A 24,000-nucleotide genomic window follows, 5' to 3' on the forward strand; every position below is an offset into this window, starting at 1 on the left:
CCAGTTTCACAAGGTCTTCCCTGCGGTTTCTCACTATCCATTTGTGTGAATCTCGATTTTGAAAAACAGGAACAGAAGCTAGGGAATCAAGATACAGTAATATTTAAGATGATTAGAGCACTATTCATATTCAAGTATAATAATTCCTGGCTCTAAAGGGATTACAGTCTAAGTGGGAACAGAAGATAAAAGGCCTGATCTAATAACTCAAAAACAATTTTCCCTGGTTAATGCTCATTTCCACACTAATGGGTTCCTAGGCTCATATCCATTAGCAGTTATGGATTCAATATTCAAAAGGGTTTAACCAAGCAGGAGAGGCTTCTGCCTGGTTAAACTTTGCTGAGTTAGTCAGTCCTGGATACTCAGTAGCACTTAACCACATAGTTCTGCTGATTAACCATGCTAACCTGCCATCCCCTAACTACTAGTTTAGAGGCAGGCCAGGGTGGAGTATCAACTAAGCTGACTAATGGCAATACTCTGTCCACTAATAAATTAACTGCATAAAGTTAATTTGTTTGCTAGTGGACAGAATATTGCTGTCCTAACTTTATGTGACAAGCTAATGAGGCACTGGCCTGGCTAACTGCCAGGTCAGTGGACATACCTGGATATTCAATATCTGGGGCTGTGCATGCCCCAAAATGAGTAACTGGAGTTATCTCAGCACGCAGCTGCTTCCTCTCTCACAGTGGGACAACCTAGAGGAATCCTATAATGGGCTTAGAACCCTGGGTGAAAGAGAAAGCCTGGCCAGGAATTCCCTGAGAGGAGTAGACTGCAAGGACTGAATTAAAACTTTAGGTCAGGGTAAAGCAGGTTAAATGCTGATTAGTTCTCCATCAACACCCCTGAGACCCAGTCTCATGGTCAAGGACAACAGTCAGAGAAACTACAGAAAGATTGCCTGAAAAGTAGCAGCCAGATCCCAGTGGAAGTTGTGTAAAAGGAATTGCTGTGATCCTTGAGGAAGGGTCTTTGTAGGAAGCCTAAAAAAATAGGTAGGTTCAGTTCTAGTTTAGAAAAGAGGCTTCGGGAATTCTGGACCGTAACACTACCAATAATGGAGTTAGGCAGCTCTGATGCATGTCCATGGACTAAGGCAAAGGGGCGGTGCCAAAACTTTACATGAGCCCAGTTAGGGAACATAACAGGTAGTTTGGAAGTACAGGGAGGAAAGGGAAAAGCCCTCAGAGGAGGAAGCTGATAGATGGGGGCCAGATCTCCCAGTGTTCAGGCCCTAAAAGAAAAACCTCAAATGGGTAAGTCGAGGAGGCTGGGAAACCTAGGGAAACTAGATATGCGCCATCTGAGGGATTGCTAGGGAGAGAGGATGTCTCCCCAAAGAGGAAGCATGGTCAGTAAGGTAGTGGCACATGCAGGATCCCTGCTTCCCCATCACTACTAATTTCACCACGACCTTGACCAGCACAGCACCAGAAGTTCAAGTTGGTCTCACGGTATCTAGTTTCATGAGAGTTGAAACTGCAAGACCAACCCAAACGTACGGCACTGCACATTTCAAGCTCTAGGTTAAATGAGTTGCGGTGGGGAAGCACAAATCCTGCCAGAGGAATTTTCAGCTGAAGCCAATGAGGTACTAGGATCTCGCTGGAGGAATCTGTTTCCATTGAGCTTCTGCAGCCAGAAAAATGACGTTGGCAGGCTGTGTTTTGGCATGTGAGCCATGGATTGCACAAGCCTGGTTTAGTTCAAGGACCTGCTAGAGTATATGATAGCAGGGCCTCTCAGATTATGCAGTTTTCAAATAGTCAGTTACTTAAATGTAGAAATCCTTTTTGTGCTTATGTGAGTAAATGTCTACAGTTGCCATTATTAGTGAAAATTTGAAGCTTTCACATACTATTAATTGGGCAACTTCATTATTGATGCTGGTTGGAGGTCATAAAAGGGAGAAAAGGCTATAGTCTCAGACATTATGGGGCAAATTCAGTAAATGGCACCAAAATTTAGGTGCCAGGATGACACACACTAGGCAGGAACTCTATAATGGCAGTTCTGCATGCCTAAACTTAGAAGCAAGCACTTATGCCATATCAAAGCTGGTGTAAGTGGTTGCACTTAACAGTTGGCAGTTAGGTACAGGGCCAGTCTAACCCGGTAAGCAGGGTAATCACTGCAGGGGGGCACCTGCCTTCAAGGGTGCCGCTTTGCAAGCAATCAAGCTCTGCTGAGGCTTCTGTCTTTCAGTAGCTAATCTCTGCTGCTCATCTCAGTCTGGCTCCAAAGCTGTCAGCTCTCTGTGCCGTCCCCTCCCCCCTCCAAAGCAGAGAAATATCCTTCTTGTGTTTGCCAGAGGACGTCACTGCTCCAACTGAATCTGGCTCTGAAATAACTTGTGGGAGCTCAGCTAACCTCTGCCCAGAGAGGGCTCAGACAGAGACAGCACAGCAGAGCCTGGACCCTTGTTTTGTCAGAGACTGCTATTTAGTGCTGTACCTGACCCACCCTTTTCCACCCCCACCCCCACCCCCAACACAGCAACTCACAGGACAGGAGGGCTAGATGCCTGCTTTCAATTCCTAACCATCAGCTATCTCTCATTCCCACTTCAGTAACTCCTGTTAGTCTGTCCAACTCAGATTGTAGAATATGTTAGTTTATGCTGATCCTAAACTGTGCTCGATGGGAAGGCTATTGTACTGCATGCAGATTCTAACTTCTTAGGATTTCAGGTTAATTTTTGAAGAATTTGAAGAGGGGCTATCTCAGTTCTACATGTGTGACTGCAAGGCCAAGTTTCTGAATAGTGATCTGTTGACAAGACTATCTGTTCTCCTAATTCCTGGTCTGTGTGCAAAGTTATTTTTCTTCTATACTGGTGTAATATTTTCAATGATGCCATGGCTGGTAAAAGGGGTGTGTCTACTGTGGTGGCGGAGCCATAGTGATCCCGCCTCTGGATGGGTAGGGGCGCCAACTAATAGACTGCAGGAGGGCGCTAGAAACCCTAGGGCCGGCCCTGGTTAGGTACATAACCCATTTTCCTTAGTCTTGGGACATGCATCAGAGCTGCCTAGCTCCCTTATTGGTGGTATTAATGGGAACTACACTCCCCAAAATTCCTGGAGCCTCTTTCCTCAAGTAGAACTGAAGCTGCCTGAATTTTTAGGCTTTAAACAGTGGCCCCTCCCTCAAGGATCATAGCAGTTCCTTGCACACAACTTCCACTGGAATCTGGCTGCTACTTTTCAGGTAGGCAATCTTTCTCTATTTTCTCTGTCTGTTGTACTTGAGACTGGGTTTCAGGAGTGTTGAAGGAGAACTAATCTGCTTTTAACTTGCCTTTTCCTCCTAGTTTTAATTCAGTCCTTGCAGTCTCTTCCTCTCAGGGAATTCCTGACCAGGCTTTCCCTTTCACCCAGGGTCCTAAGCGCATTCTTGGATTCCTCTAGGTTGTCCCACTGTGAGAGAGGAAGCAGGGTGACAACATGTGAAAAGTTTCTCAAGAAATTAGGAGGGAATATTCATCCTGTAGCAGTAAGCAACTTTGGAGCCACTTCCAGATATTCAATTTCTGCAGTTAACCAGGCACTGGCCAATATTCAGGCCAGTGTCTGTTTAGCTCACCACATAAAGGGCCCCTTTTACTAAGCTGCGTAGGTGCCTACGGCCACCAAAATGAACTTACTGCCTGACTACAGAAGTCTGAATATTTTTTTGGGGTGCGCACCAAGTGGCATCTGATTCATGTAGGTCCTTACCACCCAAATTCTTTACTTCTAGGTCTATAGCTGGCAGAAAGGTTAAAGATCCAAAATGGACACGCAACAATTTTGATTTTGCTGCACTTCCATTTTCAGGGAAAAAAGGTTGCTTTTTTTACAGGCACGCTGAACAATGAATCTGTGTGCACCCAAAACCTGCATGTACACTACCGCAAGCCACTTTTCAACTTGCCTTTGTAAAAGGACCCCAAAGTTAGGACAGCTGTTTTGCTTATGCAGTTAATTAGATAGTTAGTGCTCATGACCCACCCATACTTCTCTCATGGCCACAACCCCTAGATATTGCACATGACAGAAACTGCAGAGCAGCTTCTAGAATAGTGACTAAGGTCAGCTGAACATGCAACTGCCAACTGGTGTCCATTAACACCAAGCTAAGCCAATAATTGGCTGTGAACTCCAGTTGACAACCAATTAAAGTGCAAGAGGCACATAAATGCCGGCTCCTAGTTTATAGAACTGCTTTTATTGGCAGCTATGTGTCTTTATAAAATAGGTTTAAGCAGTGGCATATTCAGACCTCGTCGTGGAGGGGGGGGGGGGGGTCCAGAGCCCAAAGTGAGGGGCAGATTTTGAACCCACCTTCCCACCATTCTCCCTTCTGCTGCCGCCGCCACCTCACATACCTTGGCTGGTGGGGGTCTCCAGCCCCCGCCAGCTGAAGCATTTGTCCAGCGCTGGTCTCCGCTGCATTGTCTGCCCTGCTATTCCTGTCACATCACATACACACTTGTTTTAATGAAACTGAGCATGCGTGAGTGGAAGAGCAGAGCAGGTAATGTGGTGGAGAGCTGGAGACCAGCCAAAGCAGTGGCCACTGGGTTTAAGATAGGTTCCTTCCTGCCCTATTAATCTAGGAGCCCTGATAATAAAATATAATTATTTAGCTCATGACCCTCAAAATGACTTGCCCAAGATCACAGGGAGTATCACTAGGGAAAGTGGAATCTGAAGACTGGTTTCCCAGACCTTGTGTCCAACATCATGCACGGAAATTCGCATTAGCCCCGAGATTCTATATATGGTGCCTTAATTATTGTACAGAAATTGAAGCATATTCTATAACAATGTACATAACTTAATTGTTTATCTAGCTGGATGTTAACAAGCAGTTAGCACTATTTGGCATTAATTAAGATTTACACACACAACTCGCTAAGCATATTCTGTAACGTGGTGCGTGTAAATTCTAAAGTTGCGTAGTTGAAAAGTGGGCTTGGTTAAGGGGGTGGAATGGGTGGGTTGTGGGCGTTTCTAAAATCTATGTGCATTGTTATAGAATACACCTGCTATGTGCCTAATTTATGCATCAGGAATTACACCAGGTTTTAGTTGGCGTAATTGATTGCAACTGAATTTACTCGCATGGAGCAGCACTCTGAATATTCTATAATGTACACCTAAATTAAAAAATATATTTTATAGAATACTCTTTGACTTCCGTGAAGAAACTGAGGCGCGGTATATAGAATCTAGCCCTAAGCGCTATTCTATAGAAAGCACTTTTTATAGAATAGCTCTGAACACCAATTTTCCCAGTGTCTGTTTTTGGCACTATTTAGATTGTAAGCTCTTTTGAGCAGAGACTGTCTCTTTATGTCAGGTGTTCAGCGCTGCGTGCGTCTGGTAGCGCTATACAAATGCTAATAATAATAATAATATTTACTGAATTTGGCCCAATATGCACATTTTTCTCGTGCATATTCATTGTGGATCTCCTTAAAACCTGAACTACCTGTGACACTCGAGGTCCAGATTTGCCTATCCCTGAGGAATATACTTATGTTAGATATTAGATATATTCTGAATATATTTAGTTTGAGGCTCCTTGAAAGTTGTTACATTGTATTTAAATGAGATATTACCTACTGTAATTCATAGGGATTTAAAGAGCCTAAGGCCTACAGACTAAGACTAAACTGAGGGTGATCCCAAAGGTCAAACAGTGAAGCTAGAATTATATATATATATATATATATATATATATATATATATATATATATATATATATATATATATATATATTTTTTTTTTTTTTTTTTTTTTTTTTAAAGTACAGGTATATATCCAACCAATAATCAATTAATAAAGCAACATATGCCAGAAAATTATATATAGAAATAGCAGGAACTCTCAAAGTAAACCACAGCCAAGCAGTGAAATGTTTTTAGTACGGTGTCAGCAGTGCACTCCCATAGAGAGAGACTTGTTTACAACTCCTGGGACAGAGAAATATCCAGTGTACCTGAATGTAACTCACCTTGAGCTACTACTGAAAAAGGTGTAAGCAAAATCTAAATAAATAAATAAATAGACCATGTGATCAGAACAGTAAAAAAACATAAAACTTTGATTTGAAAGACTTGTACATAATGGAATAAGAAAACCCAGAATCCTCTCATTGTTTCAATTCCTCATGGGTTTTTTTTTAGCATGCCTCACTGTACCTCTATTTTATAATAGATTTATGTAAAATCTACAAACAAGCATGGTTTATCAAAAGTCTTTCTGAAGTGTTGTCAGTGAATACACTGAAATCAACTTGTCCTAGAACCAAGCCCTGAGGTACCCCATTAATCATTTTACCTTCTTGTGAAAGGACTCCATTGATCATCGATTTGAATTCCATAGAGGTGTGCACTGCCAAAACAAAATTCGGTCTGTATTCATTTAAAAGAAATTGTTCCCAATTTGGAGGGGGGAGGGGGGGGGTCATTTTTATTTTATTTGTTTGATATATTCATTCGGTGTATACATTGCAAGAACTTTTTTTAAACATGCAAATCAATTGCATTGTGATAATTTGTAGGTATATATGTGTAGAAGTGATTTGTCTGCACTTACAATTTTTAGGTACCCAAAGAAACAGAATATGCAATCATGAATGTGTAACCCATGGTTATTTAAGAATCATGATAAAATGGTTTGGGACTTGTGGGGTTTCACCTACCCCTATGTACCCATGGCTCTGATGTGCTTGGTGGGCACCCAGTGGGAATCTTGGTGAAGGATGAGATTTTCCGAAGGATGACTCCTGACCATACTTACCCTGTGGATTGAGAAGCACCAGCCATGCAGTGGCATCTGTTGACACAGTATAAGGAGTGGGCAGTGGGACAGTCCATAAGACTGTATAATATAGAAGTAGTGGACTCCCTATATACTTCTAAATACTATAGTATCACTAGGCTGCTGAGGGGAAGCATTATAGTGCAGAACCCAGACCCTAACTGATATGGCTGAACTATAGTTACTGAGAAGGACTCCAGTCCAGATGATACAATTTAAACAGCTTCATTTAATGTGAATGATGCAAGAAGAATTATTGATCAAGAAAAAAATGTCATACTTTGATAAACATGAGAATGATGTGTTAAGTAAAGGTTGAGTAATAGATCCTATAAAACAATGTTATATAATTATATTAAAGTAATAAAATTTAATTGCAAGAATTCAAATGTTGAAACCATTTTGAAGAATAATAAATATTAATTATATGAGGAAAATCAGTTTCGGATTGGGGGAAGAATGTAACCTATGGTTATTTAAGAATCATGATAAAGTGAGCCTCGGGTAGCAGGTCACTAGAGGAGTAATGAAGGACCTGAGAGAAGCTCAGAGGTTATAAACAGTGAACTGATACATTGCATCAGCCATTTGAGGCACTAGAAACCGGTGTTCGGGTGGAGTGTGGTCTACCCTTGGCTGAAGCGAGACCTTCAGGGTGGCAGCCCAAAGGGAGAAAACAGTTACATTGAGTCTAGTCTGAATGGTATTGAAGTACATCGGGAGAGTGAAATCTGTTCTGGGTTACAATTGGACTGCAGGACATGCATGAGGGTTGTGCAAATGGGTTAACCCTGTAATGTACTATTGTTGTGATCATCTTGAAAACAATTATGATATACATCTGAACTGTATAAAGATCTATGCAGTGAAGCCATCATTCCCTTTCCTCCTTTCCTGAAGTTACTATTGAGGAAACTACACTTCTCCTTTCTTCCTCAAAATGTACCACCTGTTCCTCTGATCCCATTCCCACCCACCTTCTTAATGCCATCTCTCCTGCTCTTATTCCTTTTATCTGTCACATTCTCAACCTCTCACTTTCCACTGTGACTGTCTCTGCTGCCTTTAAACATGCTGTGGTCACACCTCTCCTTAAGAAGCCTTCACTCGACCCTACTTGTCCCTCTAATTACTGACCCATCTCCCTCCTTCCTTTTCTCTCCAAATTACTTGAGCGTGCTGTTCACCGCCGCTGCCTTGATTTTCTCTCCTCACATGCTATTCTTGACCCACTACAATCTGGTTTTCGCCCTCTCCACTCAACCGAAACTGCGCTTACTAAAGTCTCCAATGACCTATTACTGGCTAAATCCAGAGGTCAATATTCCATCCTCATTCTTCTTGATCTTTCCGCTGCTTTTGACACTGTCGATCTCAGCATACTTCTCGATACCCTGTCCTCACTTGGATTCCAGGGCTCTGTCCTTTCCTGGTTCTCTTCCTACCTCTCCCTCCGCACCTTTAGTGTTCACTCTGGTGGATCCTCTTCTACTTCTATCCCTCTGCCTGTCGGCGTACCTCAGGGTTCTGTTCTTGGTCCCCTCCTCTTTTCTATCTACACTTCTTCCCTTGGTTTATGAATCTCATCCCATGGCTTTTCCTACCATCTCTATGCCGATGACTCCCAAATCTACCTTTCTACCCCTGATATCTCACCTTGCATCCAAACCAAAGTTTCAGCGTGCTTGTCTGACATTGCTGTCTGGATGTCTCAACACCACCTGAAATTAAATATGACCAAAACCGAGCTTCTCATTTCCCCCCCCAAACCCACCTCCCTGCTCCCCCCGTTTTCTATTTCTGTTGATGGCTCTCTCATTCTCCCTGTCTCCTCAGCTCGAAACCTTGGGGTCATCTTTGACTCTTCTCTCTCCTTCTCTGCTCATATCCAGCAGATTGCCAAGACCTGTCGTTTCTTTCTTTACAACATCCGTAAAATCCACCCCTTTCTTTCCGAGCACTCTACCAAAACCCTCATCCACACCCTTGTCACCTCTCGTTTAGACTACTGCAATCTGCTTCTTGCTGGCCTCCCACTTAGTCACCTCTCCCCTCTCCAGTCGGTTCAAAACTCTGCTGCCCATCTCATCTTCCGCCAGGGTCGCTTTACTCATACTACCCATCTCCTCAAGACCCTTCACTGGCTCCCTATCCGTTTTCGCATCCTGTTCAAACTTCTTCTACTAACCTATAAATGTACTCACTCTGCTGCTCCCCAGTATCTCTCCACACTCGTTCTTCCCTACACCCCTTCCCGTGCACTCCGCTCCATGGATAAATCCTTCTTATCTGTTCCTTTCTCCACTACTGCCAACTCCAGACTTTGCGCCTTCTGTCTCGCTGCACCCTACGCCTGGAATAAACTTCCTGAGCCCCTACGTCTTGCCCCATCCTTGGCCACCTTTAAATCTAGACTGAAAGCCCACCTCTTTAACATTGCTTTTGACTCGTAACCACTTGTAACCACTCGCCTCCACCTACCCTTCTCTCTTCCTTCCTGTTCACATTAATTGATTTGATTTGCTTACTTTATTTATTTTTTGTCTATTAGATTGTAAGCTCTTTGAGCAGGGACTGTCTTTCTTCTATGTTTGTGCAGCGCTGCGTATGCCTTGTAGCGCTATAGAAATGCTAAATAGTAGTAGTAGTAGTAGTTAAGTAGTTAATAAATGTTCCAATTCGTTTGATCCTCTGAGTGTTGTGTGGCTCCTGAGTGGATTTGTTGACGGGACCAGAGTGGGTAAGTGACTAGCAGCAGGGCCTCTCGAACCCCTTCTAACCCAGGATAGCAGGACCAGATTACAAATGCACATCCCTAAATTCTATTGTTGAACTAGTTTTCCACCAAGTTAATAGATTTTTGTCTTACTCTAATACTGAGCAGTTCACTTGCTAGACTTATATGTGGATTAGTATTAAAAGTATTATTGAAGTCTATAAGGCCACATCTACTGCATTGCACTGGTCCAACACTGCTCAGCACCAGATCCAATGTAACCTACTCAAATGTTCTTGTTTGCTAGTTGCCTAAGAAATTACCCTTTTGGATATTCAAAACGTCTGTTCTCCTAGCTAATGAATCATGGTACAATTCACATCTTGTAGACTGAAAATCACCTTCAGACAGCATTGCCTCTTTTCAAGCCACCTTGATGTAGTCCTTCATCATTTGTGAATCCATCTTTGTTTTTCCTTGTAATAGTGATCTGCATAACACTCCCATGTGCATGGCAGCTCACAATCAGCTTTCTTCTTTCACTCCCTATAATTCAATTGCCATTACCGCCTTCCTATTTTTCTACAAATGTAGTAAAGCAATTTCAAACATGGTATAAAAAAGGTACAATCAACAATGCACTTAACTTAATGTATAAGTGATATACATAAAACAACTCAGGATTTAACACAGTGGTGTTGCTAGGACTGAAGGGGCCCTGAATTGAAAAATTGTGATGGACATTCTAAAAGACCATCACTTCCAAGGTAGTGGGGGCTGGGGGCTGACATATTACAATTAATACATTCAGAAAAAAATACATTTTTTCTATCTTTGTTGTCTGAGCATTGCTTTGGTCTTAGGGGTCCTTTTACTAAGGTGCGCTGAAAAATGATCTGCGCTGGTGTAGACGTGTGTATTGGACGTGCACAGGCCCATTTTTCAGTGCACCTGCAAAATCATGCCTTTTTTTTGCTGAAAATGGACATGCGCAAAATAAAAATCAGCGCACGACCATTTTCGGCCTGAGACCTTACTACCACACATTGACTTAGAAGTAAGGTCTCATGTGTTAACCGGGCACTAATCGTCAGCACGTGTACACTGCCGATTACCACCTTGTTAGTGCCATGTGATAGAAAAGAAAAAATATTTTCTGTTGTGTATATTGGACGCGCATAAAAAAATGGAATTACTGCCCGGGGTACGCGGTAGCCGGGCGGTAGTTTCAAATTGACACACGTTAGTAAAAGGGCCCTTAGTATCTCTTCTGCTGCTTTTCTGTTTTTTCTTAACTCTCTCTAGTGTCTTCTGTCATTTTGATATCTCATCTCTTTCCATGCCCAGCATTTATCTTTTCTGTGTGTACCTATCTGCCCCCTCTAGTGCCTCCCCTCTGTGTCTGTGTCCCTATCCTCTCCCCATGCTCAGCATCCCCCTCTGTGTCCTTTTCCTCCCTTTCTGTCAAGTCTTGCTCCTCTATGTTCCTGTCCTTATGTTCACTCCATAGCTAGCATCTCTTTTATGTCCCTGTACAGCTTACCTTCTTCCTGCACCCCAACCTTTCACATCCTCTGTGGTCTGGCTTCTCTCTGTCCCTCCTTCTGTTGTGCTATCATCTGTCCACTTTGCTCCTCAGGTCCATTCTCTATCTCTTCCTTATGCTTCCCCAGTCCAACAATCGCCCCTTTCTTCCCCCTCTCTTTTTCTTTCTCTTCCCTCTGCCCCCTCCCCACTGGCCAGTTTGTCATCTGTCCATCACCCTCTGGGTCCAGCATCACTTCAGCTACCCCCTCCCCTGCTGATCCTCCACACACTGCAGCAGATTGCGGTACAGAGAGCGCTGAAAGCTTGCACTCTGGGCAACAGAGCCTTTCCTCTGCTATGTCCTACCTCGCTGATGCAACTTCCTGTGTGCAGGATGTGGCAGAGGAAAGGCTCCACTAGTGAGAGTGGCACCTTTCAGTGCTCTCTCTGCCATGACCTGCTTGCAGTATCAGTATGTGGAGGACCAATGGTAGAGGAGGAAGTTGAAGTGATGCCAGACCTGGGTGGGGGAAGGGGTCAGGGGCATGCAGCTTCGGGCATGTTGATGGGCTCACTCAATGGTAGCTACACTCTTGATTTACAATGAACTACAGTTTCTGCTATGCTAATTAAACCAAAAGGCTGCTTAGTCAGAGGGACAAGACCCTTTGTAAAAGGTCTCACATCCATCCTCAACCAATATAAGAAAACTGTCCCACTACTGACCAAAATAGAAGGGAATACTTACCCTGCATCTCTTCTTCCACCCTCTGGATTTCCACTAAAGAGCCTATGTTGAATCAGACTAGAGGATAGGTCTATATCCCCTATTAGCTAGACATCCAGCACTATTATGGTACCTAAAACCTTTGAACTTCACTGGGTGGGTCTTGTTAGTTTTAATGCCCATGTAATGGTTAGGTGCCATGGAGAATGAGGATAGCTGAATGAATGGGAGAAAAGAGTGAAACTCAAGACCCATGAATAAGGCAGAAGGCAGAAATGGGAAAGGGGGAACATTCAGAAATATAGCAGTAGATTCTATACTTTGTAGAAAATAAGACTCATGATATAAGTATCATGAAGTAAAGGTAAAATGGCAGCACAGAGAACAAACAGATGAAGAAACAAAGTTGATTTACAGGAGTCAGGATCTGTTTGCATTGAATATGCATAGAGTTGAATGTGCACTGAGCTGAATATGCATGGAGGAGTAATGGTTAGTGCAATGGCCTACAAACCTGAGGGACTGGGATCAATTCCTACTGATGATTCTTGTGATCCTGAGCAAGCCACTTAACCCACCCAGGTACAAAGCTTAGACTGAGAGCCCACTAGGGACAGAGAATGCACCTGTATACAATAAATATAAACTGCTTTGGTTGTGCCGCAAAAAGGCAGTATATCAAATCCATTACCCTTCCATTATCTTCTAGGCACATTTCCTTGGGTAATCACAGCTGATGCAGTAAGCACAAGACTGCCACTTATACTACTACATAGTTATCATTTGAAAGAAGGTTGGCAATGTGTTGCGTCTGTCATTATTCTAGCTACCCAGCAGGTATTACAATATGTATTCCAAGGAAAAGGAAATAAATAAATACATAAAATTCATTGGAAAAATAATATGGTTGCTTGGAGTCTCTTATTGTTTAAACTAAAATAAATTCAAAGACATATGCTTTGTTGAGCAACTTAAAAGGGACAAGGATTTGGCTTGAAACAAAATAAAATATAATATTCATCACCATATGTGCAAGAAGCTTGAAAGCACATAATAGTTTTCTTTATCATAACAAATGGCTTTTGTAGGGGGATAATTACAGCAATGTTCACACTTAAAGAATGGTGAATGGAAAAAAAAAACAGTGAATGGAAATCTCATAAACTGGAGCAATGGGGACTACATTTAATACAACAAAGTTCATCTGTCTTAATTAGGTATAAAAGTGTCTACACATATTATCTTCATATCAGATAATATTAAGTGGAGTTCTACAAGCAATCATATCATAGCTGCCCACACAGTAAGGCAAGGTTAGCTTAGCAAAGGGATTAGTTCTTTGGGAAACATATGATGAGTTTCTAAATACATTCTCTTAAAAGATGAAATACATCCAGTAAAAACTCAGCCTAAAAATTAACGATGCATATTTCTCAATTTGTATATGAGTATATTGCCAGTGTAGTGGTGGCTATTGAACCAAATACAAAATGGAGGCACATCAGCCATTACAAGGTGGGATGCTGTGGGGCTTACTATTGCAACAACTTTTGTTTTTAGTGTTATGTCATTTTTTATACTGCCGCTGAATCTATGCAGTACTGTATAGTTTTGTGCTTTAAGGTCTAGAATCTCGATTAACCCTACATCAAGGCTTGGAATGTATTCAGTGAGTTTGATAAATAAAAATGATTTTATTCTATGTTTGTCTTTAAGTCATGTCCTGGAGATCCTTTTGACAAGTAAGTGTTAACATCCTCGATACCAGTTATAACAGCTCTATTCATATTGAATGACACATTCTTAACTTCATTAGAGTATAAGGGAACACCATTGTCCATTTTTACTGATGTGTTCTTGTGATATCACCAATAAATGGAATTTGACAAAGGAAGTACACTTACATTATTTGGATTTTCTTTGGCTCCCATCTGTTTCAGATGTAGCTGAAGGTGAGTTATATAGTCAGGTACAGTAAGCAATTCCCTATCACTGGAGGGCTCACAATCACGAAGGGCAGTTCTATAAATTGGAGCCTAAACAGTTATAGAATAATAGCACTTACACACATGATTGGTGCCACTATTTGGCAATCACACACATATGTTCTAGGTAGCACATGTGTCATCACTTAGGGCTAGACTCTATAAATGGCACCAAAAATTTGGCACAAAAAAAAAAAACATGTTGAGTGCAATTCTAGAAGCCGTGCCTAAAGGTAGACATGGTTTACAGAAAATTGCTTCAGTCCCAGGGGGTTGTACTTGCACCTCCCCCTCAAGGTTCCCATGGTCCCTATGGGAGGTCCGGGTTTCCAAGGGCAACTGTGGTGAAACCTACTGAAAGGTTTCAAAACATGAACATGGATTACTGGACTGGAAGTAACAAGCAAATCTGGAGCTTGAAGAAAGGGGTGACTTTTGTAGACAGGAGGGAAGCTTGAAAACAGGGCTGAAGTGATATCCAGCGGACTTCCACAGCCTGACCTCAAGACCATAGGCCCCCCCTGACAACGGGGATGTCCTGAACCCCATATCTAGGGTCCGGTTCTTCGGGCGTAGTAGGAGAATTTGGTGCTGGAGGAGGCTTCTTTGGACAACCACTAGGCAGATTCAGATTCTTGGATGCAGTAGAAGAAGGAGTCATACACAGAAGAACCCTCCCATGAGAGGATCCATACTCTCCTTGCCCTCCTGGCATACAGGCTTAGTAGCAGGAACTGAGCTACAGACAACACCCAAGCTGGATACAGGACATAAGCTGGAACCCGGACTGGAATCAAAGTCTTGCTATAACCCGAACCCGGACTGGAATCAGGAGCAGTACTGCGACTGGAACCCGGACTGGAATCAGGAGCTGGACCGGGGCTGGGACTCAGGAACTTGGCTGGAACCCAAACTTGGACTAGACTCAGGAGCTGGACAAGGACTGGAACCCATACAGGAATCAGGAGCTGGACCGGGACTGGGACCCGGACTGGAATCAAAATCTTGGCTGGAACTGGAATCCACCCTCTGGACAGATTCCATCCTGTTTATATCTTTTTGAAGGTATGGTCTCCAGAATTGTGCATAATATTCTAAGTGATGTCTCACCAGAGTCTTATACAGTGGCATCATCACCTTCTTTTTCCTATTGACTATTCCTCTCCCTATGCACCCAAACATACTTCCAGCTTTGCCATACACTTTTCTACCTGTAGGCCACCTTCTGATCACACCCAATTGGCACTTAACTTTAGACAACCTGTTATAGAATTGGTGGGGTGGGGGGAGGGTAATTGGCTACCAGGATCCACATCCAGTAGAGCAAGATAAGATATCCTTAGATTTGCTAGACGATAAAGAAGAGAGCAAATTTTAATGTTGTCCTCTACCCTGCTAAAGATTGCTGGGACTTCCATAGCATGCAAGTGTTTTGCTGTAATACAGTAGGAAGGAGCATCACTTGGAGGTGGAGCATCTAGCACTGGAAGAATAGAGTTCACTTGCATTCCAAATTCAAATGTATTTGTGCTATAACTTGTACAGCGCTGCGTAACCCTAGTAGCGCTCTAGAAATGTTAAGTAGTAGTAGTAGTAGTAGTAGTAGTTAATAGGTTCAATATATGCGTGAACCTTTAGTGTAAATATGCTAATTTTCAAGCAAGACTCCTCCTGATAGTTTCTGTTTGAAAATGACCTATAAAGTATGCACATGTTTAGAAGTTCAAAGCGCGGTACAAAATACCTACCCCCCCCCCCCCAATCAATATGTCTTATTTGCTTAATCAAAACGTTACCTCCAATGTACTCTGTTGTATAGTATATTTTTCTGTAAAGCTCTTCATATGCTTAGTAATAGAGTATGCACAGGACAAAAATTTAAGTTTGGCCATTTTTCTTAGATTTTTAAACTTTTTTGTGGGAGACGGAGGTGCAGTTGTTTTACACATTTGTTTTAATAAACACATTTTAATGTCCACTAGGACTTCCTAAAGTTTACTAATCGACATGCATTAATTTATATGTTAATATGTGATAGGTTAATGTGCAAAATCAATTTTTAAAGCCTGTTAAGGAACTGAACACTTGCTGTAAAATGCAAGTTTCCACCTGGTAGTGATATACAAATAATAGAATTATTATGATCACTAGTATGATTATTATTATATGAGACAGCATGAACAAATACATATGATTCAGAAAGGACGATGTAAAAAATTATATATATCAACATTAAGATCCAATGTATTAATACTCAAAATTGTAACAAATGTATTTCCTTTTACTTAAAGACAGCAGATGCATGCACAATATAAGACCCTGAAGGGGGTATTTATTAGGGTACAGTAGTAGTAAGGATTCTGTTTCTCATAGGAGTGACTAACCTGTTGTAACTCAATACCACAGGTTAGTCACTCCTGCAGTATATGAATAACACTACTTGTGATCAATGGTATTCACTCTTCCCAGGAGCATTCAGCTGCTAAGCTGTGGTCCAGTACTCCCATGCTGCTTCTTAAAGGGGCCAGTCAAACTCCTGATCACCCCTACCCCCCAATTTTCCAGTGTCCTAATTTCTTTTCTACTGATGACCCACCTAATCCTTGCATCCCTGATGCTTACCAGTCCATTTCCCTGTGCCCCCAAGACCCCCATTCAAATCCCTCATATCTCAATGACTCCTAATTACCAAAGCTCCCACATCCTACTGGTTGGGGCAAGCGAATGTCATGGGTCTTCAGGGAGGGAAGGATGGGATGGTGTGTTCAGGGGGAGGATGTGATTTGGGAAGAAAATAGAGTGGCAGCTCCTGCTTTCAAGCACTTTAAGGAGCAGCTGAGATCATCAGGCCATAACTTTCCAAGAATAATGCAACTTGCAGGATTCAGAAGCCTTCTGAACTTGTACCACCCCAATTTCAGACCCCTCACTACAGGTTGGGATTTACAGACCTGTCAGTCCGTCATCGGTGGTGAGTAAACTAATGGAAATGCTTCTAAAGCGGAGGATTGTGAGGTTTCCCAAAACAAATGGACTGCAGGACCCGAGGTGGCAGGTCATGTCAGACAAATCTGATTGGTTTCTTTGACTGGATGACCAAACAGTTGGATGTGGGAGAGGCGCTAGATGTGGTGTACTTAGATTTTAGCAAAGCCTTTGGCATGGTTCCACACAGACGACTGATAAACAATTTGAGTTCCCTCAGTATGGATCTTAAAACTGGTTAAGCGAGAGGAGACAGAGGGTAGTGGTAAATGGAGCTTGCTCTGAGGAAAGGGATGTTATCAGTGGTGTGCTGCAGGGATTTGTCCTCAGGCCAGCTCTCTTTGCGAGCAATATTGCAGAAGGGGTGTCTGGCAAATGTGACAAGACAAGCCCCAGAGATTCCCCAGTAAAGCAGTTGAGCCCAAAACTACGGGTCCCAGAAGTCCTTGCAAGAATGAGAGAAGAGAGTAGTCCTAAAAAGATGGAATGGATTTCCAGCCCCAGCAGGGGGAGCAATGGCTCGAGGCAGGGTGAGCCTGTTACGCCCTTCCCCCACTAGAGGGAGAGGGAAGGATGAAGCTCAGTTTCCCTGGCTTCGCCATCAGTAAATAATTCCCCCCAGCTGTGAGAAGAGGAGAGCAGATTTCCTGGATGCTCTCAGTCACCAGGAGAGAGGGGAGACGAATGGAGGGAAAGATTCCATGGAGTACGTGGAGGAAGGAAATAGCCTGCCACTAGAGCTGCCTAAGGGTGAGAAGCCAGCTACCATGAAGTGGGAGAATTCAAAGGTTGCCCTGCCCAGCACTTGAAGGCAGTGGAGGAGGCCACACCAGGCGTGAGGCTGAGAGGTGGGAAGAAACTGCCAACCCCTGCTTCTTACAGGGTCCCTCTGTGCTGTGAAAAGGCAGGTGGTGCTATATTGGAACTGTGCTGAACTCTTACTAAACCCTTCTGAAGGAGGGGGAAGGGAAAGCTAATGCCCTAATAGAAGACCTGAGGTCTTGAGGAGCTGAGCGTTTGTTAAGGGATTTTGGGACCAGGACTATACCTTTTTTTTCTTTTGAAGATTATCTTATGAGAACTGTACCTTTTTCTTTTGAAGACTATATTAAGAGGGCTGTATCTTTGTTTTAAAGAATATATTATTGATTTTTGGTATGAAATTGCCTGATAATAAAATACTTTGGCCCTGAGTCCCAGTATCAGCAGTATTTTGTCCTGGAACCCTGGGAGCCCCGCAGGCTTGCTGGCTCCACCCAAGAGGAAGAAGCGGACCCCTTTTACACAAGGTTTGTCTTTTTGCCCATTATACCAAACTCTGTAATAAAGTGGACACCCTGGAGGATGTGGATAGCGTGAAGAAGGATCTGGTGAAGCTCAAAGAATGGTCCGATAATTGGCAACTAAGATTTAATGCTAAGAAATTCAGGGTCATGCACTTGGGTCACAAGAATCAAAGGGAAAGGTACATACAATATAGGGAGTGAAGTGCTTCTGTGTATGAAAGAAGAATAGGACTTGGGGGTGATTGTGTCTGATGACCTTAAAGTGGCCAAACAGTTAGACCAGGCGATGGCCAAAGCAAGAAGGGAGGTTGGGTGCATAAGGAGAGGGGTGACCAGCAGGAAAAAAAAGAGATGATAGTGCCCTTGAATAGGTCCCTGGTGAGGCCCCATTTAGAGTACCTCGTACATTCTGGAGACCGCACCTACAGAAAGATATAAACAGGATGGAGTCGGTCTAGAGGGCAGCTACAAAATTGGTAAGCAGCCTCCATCATAAAACATGTAAGGAAAGGCTTATCAACCTCAATATGTATACCTTGGAAGAAAGGTGGGAGAAATGGGATATGATAGAGACGTTTAAATACCTCAGTGGCATTAATGTGCAGGAGGAGAACCTTTTCCAATTGAAGGAAAACTGTGGAATGAGAGGGCATAGGATGAAGTTAAGAAGAAATAGGCTCAGGAGGAATCTAAGAAAATACTCTTTCACGGAAAGGGTGGTGGATGCGTGACATGACCTCTTGATGGAGGTCATGGAGACAAAGACTGTGTCAAAATTTAAAAAAGCATGGAACAAGAATTTGGGGATTACTTGGGGAATGGAGGAGCTAGCAATTACAGAGGATGGGAAGACTGGATGGGTCATTTGGCCCTTATCTGCCGGTATATTTCTATGTTCCTAGTACAGTCACGTGCTGCTGTTCATGTTGAACAGGTAGACACAAAAAGAGGTTCATGGAAGTTCTTCATGGTGGTTTCCTAGAACACCATTACTCATGCTGATCCTGTGTCCTAAAGCTCTTTCCAAACCAAGGGTCCTGTACTGAGGTGCCCTTTAACAAAGTGTCGGTAAACCCAATGTGTGCTTACCGCATGCTAACCCGGAACTACTGCGGTCCAATGCAGCCGCCGGCAGTAGTTCTGCCTTGAGCAGATGCCATTTCTGGCGTGCCAGAAAATGTTTTTTTAGTTTATAGCTTGGCGCTAACCCAGTGGCAGTCGGGCATTGCTACATGCTGCCCACATTATAAGGCAGTTCTGGATATTTGTATAGGAGTTCACATTTGTTGATCTTTGTGGTATGCCCTGTCAAAGAGATGAATCTTCAGTAGTTTGCGGAAGTTGGTTAGTTCATAGAGCATTTTTAAATTGCGCGACAGCGCATTCCAGAATTGTGTGCTCAGGTAGGAAAAGGTTGACTCATGCGTTAGTTTGTATTTTAGACCTTTACAGTTGGGGAAGTGAAGATTGGGGAATGTGCGGGATGATTTTTTAGCATTCCTGGATGGTAATTCTATCAGGTCTGACATTTAGGCTGGGGCGTCTCCGTGAATGATTTTGTGAACTAGGGTGCATATTTTGAATGTGATGCGTTCTTTGAGTAGGAGCCAGTGTAGCTTTTCTCATAGGGGTTTAGCACTTTCATATTTTGATTTGCCGAATATGAGTCTAGCTGCAGTATTCTGAGCTGTCTGAAGTTTCTTGATTATTTGCTCTTTGCAGCCAGCGTAAAGTGCGTTGCAGTAATCTAGATGGCTGAGTACCATTGATTGTACCAGGTTGTGGAAGACTGTCCTTGGGAAGAAAGGTCTTACTCTTTTTAATTTCCACATTGAGTGGAACATCTTCTTGGTTGTGTTTTTCACGTGACTCTCAAGTGTTAGGTGTCGATCAATGGTAACTCCAATAATTTTTAGGGTGTCCGAGATTGGAAGATTCAATTTTGGTGTGTTAATTGTGGTGAATTTGTTCGTGTTATGTTGCGAGGTGAGTATTAGGCATTGGGTCTTTTCTGCATTGAGTTTCAGCTGAAATGCGTCCGCCCATGTATGCATGATGTGTAGGCTTTGGTTGATGTCACTTTAGATCTTGTTTAATGAACTAACTTTAAACTTTACTGAAATCTCAGTAGTACCATTACTGAACAGGAGCAGCCCGCTTCCTGCAGTAGGGTACCAGTTTATAGGGGGTATTATTAGGAAAGGGATGGAAAACAAACACGAGGATGTTATAATGCCGCTGTATCGCTCCATGGTGCGACCGCATCTTGAGTATTGTGTCCAATTCTGGTCCCCGCATCTCAAAAAATATAAAGGAATTAGAAAAGGTGCAGAGAAGGGCGATGAAAATAATAAAGGGAATGGAATGACTTCCCTATGAGGAAAGGCTGAGAAGGTTAGGGCACTTCAGCTTGGAGAAAAGGCGGCTGAGGGGTGATATGATAGAAGTCTACAAGAGAATGAGTGGAGTAGAGCGGACAGATGTGAAGTGTTTGTTTACACTTTCAAACAACAACAAAACCAAGGGACACAAGATGAAGCTAGAATATGGTAGATTTAAAACAAATAGGAGAAAGTTTTTCTTTACTCAGCGTGTAGTTAGACTCTGGAACTCGTTGCCGGAGAATGTAGTGACAGCAGTTGGCCTTACAGAATTTGGTTTGGACAGATTCCTGAGGGAAAAGTCCATTGAACATTATTATTATTATTATTTTTTTTTTTTTTTTTTTGGGGGGGGGGGGGTCCCGGGTTCTTGAAGCCTGGATTGGCCGCTGTCGGAGACAGAATGCTGGGCTCGAAGGAACCTTGGTCTTTTCCCAGTATGGCGGTGCTTATGTACTAAAGGGAAAAAACAGCATGAATGCAAATAGGAGCAGAACTGGACCATCAGGCTGATACAATTCTCAAGCTGCAGGTGACTGTTGCCTTAATTTGCATATCTCTGCTGCTGTGTCACTACTGTAAAATTTCACTTTAACAGCTTTAACAGGGTTTCTTAAAGAGCACTCAAAACAATTAATCAGCTAAGCTGTGAGCATTAATAAAACATTTTGGTACTTATATAAAGTAGCTACATGCTTGATTTATAGTACCTGAGAATATTTCCATGCATTATTGTCTCAGTAAAACTACTGAATACACTTAATATTCTATGCAGTCATTTGAACATTGGAAATGCATGTTTGATCAATTACCAACAAGCATTACCTTGAATTTATAATGTATACAGCATCCATTCTGAATCTTTATTGCTTAATGCATAAATAAATCTTTATCCTAGATAGGGTACTTACAGAAACTATTGCATCATTGAATACAAAGTCTTCTGTGTGCTTCTTCCTACAGGTAGGTATATAAACATATATTTCACACAGCTTGTAATTAAGCTTTGGAATTCACTGCTAGACAATATGCTGAAAGCAGTTAATGGGCAGAGTTAAAAAAAATATCTGTTCACTTTTTGGCTGCTACCGCACACTGGGCAGCAGCAGCCAAAACACAAACAAAAGGGATAGAAAATAAGACAAAGCTATTATAATGCCTCTGTATCACTCCATGGTACAACCTCACCTTGAGTATTGTGTGCAATTCCGGTTATCATATGTCAAAACAAATGTAGAAGAATTTAGAAAAGTTTCAAAGAAGAGCAACCAACATGATTAAGGGGTGTAACTCCTCCCATATAAGGAAAGGCTTAAGAGGTTAGGGTTCTTCAGTTTGGAAAAGAGATGGCTGAGGGGGGATATGATAGAGGTCTACAAATTCTTGAGTGGTGTAGAACGGGTACACTTAAATCAATTGTTTATTCTTTCAAAAAATACAATGACTAGGGGACACTCAATGAAGTTACATGGTAATACTTTTAAAACAAATAGGAGGAAGTTTATTTATTTATAAAATCTTGATACACCGCAAAGGGCCAAAAATGTCCTCCATGCAGTTTGCAATAAAACAATTACAATTATTGCCTCTCCAAAGTAGAAATCAGTCAAGATAAGATCATATATACATTAATACTAATTTGAACCATAAACTGTAGTAAAGAGATGTGTTTTAAATGCTGCTTTAAAGTTTGTGTAGGATGATTCATAATGGAGGGGAGTGGGTAGTGTATTCCAAAGCCAGGGTCCGGCATAACTAATAGCTGTAGAATGAGTGACATCAAGGCAGGTAACAGAGGGAAGGGGCAACCAGATGCAGAGGAATGGAGGTGCCTTGGGGCTGCATGCAGAATAAAAAGACAAGCTAGATAATCTGGTGCAGAGGGAAGACAAGACTTGAAAATCAAAAGACATAATTTATATTAGATTCGAGCAGAAAGTGGTAGACAATGTTCTGAATGAAGACGTTGAGTGATGTGGTCAAATGGTATGGATCGCTGAAGTATTCGAACCACAGTTGATTGGATAACTTGGAGTCGTTTAATGGAAGAAAGAGGAAGACCAGCATACAGCGAATTACGGTAGTCAAGATGGGTTTTCATTTAATGATGGTTTTTCATGTAATAAATAGTTAAGCTGTGGAACTCATTACCAAAGGATGTAGTAACAGCAGTTAACATATCTGGATTTAAAAAAAAAGGTTTGGACAAGTTCCTGGAGGAATAGTACATAATCTGATATTGAGATAGAAATGGGGAAAGCCACTGCTGTTCCTGGGATTGGTAGCACAAAATCTTGCTACTATTTGGGATTCTGCCAGATACTTGTGACCTGAATTGGCTACTGTTTGAAATAGGATACTGGGCTAGATGGAACATCATCCTACCCTATGATGGTTATTCTTATGGACAAGTTTCTGGAAGAAAAATCCATTCATTATTATTAAGGCATATGAAGTGGTTTGCCCTTTGCTTAAGAAAAACAACATTGACCAGGACAGTATCCAATATCCCATTTCTAGGGAATCTCAAAGAACAGTCTGTGTTAACTGAATGATTGGCTAAAAGACAGAAACTGGATAGATCCATGTCAATCTGGATTCAGACCCGGTTATGGAACAGAAATGTTCCTTGTATTCCTACTAGATGATCTTCACAGAAATCAAGATAGGGGATTCACCTTTGTGTTAGTATTGATAGATTTCTCAGCAGCTTCTGACACTGTTGATCATGATATCATGCTAGCAAGACTGACAGAAACATATATCAATAGAACAGTACTTGCCTGGTTCAGATCCTATCTATCAGACAGGCAGCAATCCAGAATGTTTGGCAGGAACTCATCAACACCATGGACACTGAGCTGCAGGGTACCACAAGGATCTATACTGTCACATATTCTGTTCAATATCTACTTCAAGCCACTAGCTGAGCTGATTCAGTCAATGGACACTCAGTTTTACATCTATGCGGATGATGTGAAGCTACTTATACCCATTGAACCTGACTTACCTACAGACTTGAATAAACTAATTAGCTGTCTAACATCAATTCAAGAATGGGCTAAACACAGCAAAATTTGCCTCAACCCAAGCAAACCCAAGCTTCTCTGGGTCCCTAACACAAGTGGATATGTACCAGACATCAAAATCCCTTTTGGGAAGTATGAACTCCCCCTCAAATTACAAGTCAGGAACCTTGGAATGCAGTTAGATTCAACACTTACTCTGATTCCCCAAAATGCAGACAAGAGCTTTTTTATCAGCTTTTTGCAGGCATAAGTTCTCATGCCAAAGTGAGGGGTTTTTTTCTACAATGGTGTGGTATCATTTTTAGCGCACGTTAATCATTAGTGAGCACTAAACACTGTAGAGGTCCATAGCACACTTTTTCCACTCTATCTTTCTTATCTATACTGGCTGGGAAAGTTAAAGTTATTTTTACACAGCTCTTGTCATATGTTGATGCTTCCCGTGTACTCCATCCCTGCCAATCTGGGTTTAGGGAGAACTGTAGTACTGCGACAATTCTTACAGCCCATCTAAGTGGCTGGTCTAAACAGATTGTGGCCAAC

The sequence above is a fragment of the Microcaecilia unicolor genome, chromosome 1 (genome assembly GCF_901765095.1).
Source record: "Microcaecilia unicolor chromosome 1, aMicUni1.1, whole genome shotgun sequence".
Taxonomy (NCBI): domain Eukaryota; kingdom Metazoa; phylum Chordata; class Amphibia; order Gymnophiona; family Siphonopidae; genus Microcaecilia; species Microcaecilia unicolor.